This window comes from Taudactylus pleione, unplaced genomic scaffold (assembly GCF_031769625.1).
Source record: "Taudactylus pleione unplaced genomic scaffold, aTauple2 ptg000587l, whole genome shotgun sequence".
Taxonomy (NCBI): domain Eukaryota; kingdom Metazoa; phylum Chordata; class Amphibia; order Anura; family Myobatrachidae; genus Taudactylus; species Taudactylus pleione.
The window spans coordinates 2,681,218-2,683,258 of record NW_028284989.1 but is presented as its reverse complement, the minus strand read 5'-3'; positions in this window follow the sequence as shown (position 1 = coordinate 2,683,258).

Sequence of the window (2,041 nt, the reverse complement as noted above, 5' to 3'; positions counted from 1 at the left end):
TGTTTATAACTTGGATACCTAATGAAATAATATGATAAATAATTATATTTACAAGTGATATTAAAATGTGCACATTTAAGTTAATAACAGTCTTATTTTCTTAATACATACACTAGATGACATAAGTAGCCATCATGCTCTGGTCTATTATTATAGTTACCCTTTATTTATATGGCACCACAAGGGTTCTGCAGTGACTTACAAAGTACATAAGCAAATGAGCACACAAGTAAACAATTATAAACAATACAAAACAATATAGAATAAGGTTTATAAATATTGCTGTATTAGCAATCATGACACTTAAAAAAGCAGCAGGGCAACAGCAACAAAGTATTAAGTTCGGTTGTGGGGAATTACGATTAAATGATAATATAAGTAAGGGTAGGAGAAGCACATGAGGGAAGAGGGCCCTGCTCATGAAATTTTACATTCCTCATGAGAGAGGCAGACAGAAAGAGGTGACACAGATGGTGTATACAGTGAGGAAGGAGCATGGCGGTTTTGGTTAGGATGAGAACTGGAGGCTATGATGAAGAAGTGGGTCTAGAGAGTCCTTTTGAAGATTTGAAGAGAGATGGAGAGTATTATAAAGATAGGGGGAGAATTCCAGAGGTAGGGATCAGCATGGACAAAATCTTGGAGAACGGAGTGAGAGAAAGTAATTAGTTGACAGGAGAGGCAGCATGTATTTATGGAGTGAAGTGGGAAGGTTGGTGTGCGAAGAGAAATTAGTTCAGAGGTGTAAATGGGAGAGGATTAGGTGAGGGTTTCATAATTGAGTGTGAAAAGCTTGATATGGGTTCTCAAGGGGATGGGAAGCCAGAGCAGGGCTTGTAGGAGAGGGGAGGCAGATGTAGAACATATGGATGGGAAGATGAGCCAAGCATCAGCATTGAGGACAAATTGTAGGGGAGGTAGGTAGGGGTCAGGGAGGCCAGAAAGGAGGAGGTTGCAGCAGTCCAATGCAGAGATGACCAGTGAGTGGATGAGAATTGTAGCAGCATCCTGTGTGAGAAAGCATCTGATCCTTGAAATATTTTTGAGATATAAATGGCAGGACTGCAAAATGTACTGAATTGTGGTTTGAAGGAGAGTGAGGAGTCGAGGATATTTCCAAGACAGTGCACTTAGTGATTAAAGGAGATGGTTGTGCCATCATTAGATAGTTAAATTGTTGTTAGTGAGGTTATGCTGGAGGGTGGGAAGATGATCAGCTCAGTCTTAGACATGTTTAGATTAAGAAAGTGCTGAGACTTCCAATAAGATGTAGCAGAGAGACAGTTGAAGATAGGAGTGAGAAAAGAAAGGGAGAGGTCAGCAGAGGAAAGGTTGATTTGAGTATCATCAGCATAGAGATCATATTGGAGACCAAAAGAGCTGATGAGTTTACTTAAAAAAGATATATAGAGGAAGAATAGAAGAAGTACAAGAACATAACCTTGGAGGATACCTACTGTTAGTGGAAGTATAGGAAGAAGAGGAGTCATGAGAGGAGACAGAGAAGAAGTGGTCAGAGAGGTAAGAGGACAGCCATGAGAGAGCAGCATCACATTGACCAAGGGAGTGAAGGATTTGTATGAGGAGAGGATGGTTTACAGTGTCAAAAGCAGAAAAAAGGTTGAGAAGAAAGAGCATAGAGTAGTGGCTTTTGGATTTGGCAGCAAGGAGATCAGTGTTATCCTTCATGAGGGCAGTTTCAGTGGAGTGGAGAGGATGGAAGCCAGACTGTAATGAGATAAGCAGAGAGTGGGAGGAAAGAAAGGTGGTAAGGTGATTGTAAATAATATACTTAAGGAGTTTGGAGGCAAAAGGGAGGTTAGAAATTGGTCAGTAGTTGAAGAGAGTGTTAGAATCAAGAGTAGTTTTTTAGAATGTGTAGACAAGTGCATGCTTGAATGCAGAAGAGACAGTAACTGATGAGAGGGAGAGATTGAGGAGGTGAGCAAGATGGGAACAGGCAGGAAAGAGGCAGTAAAGGAGGTTTAAAGGGATAGGATTAAGGGTGGAGGTGCATTGGGGGAAGGACCAGATGAGGGCC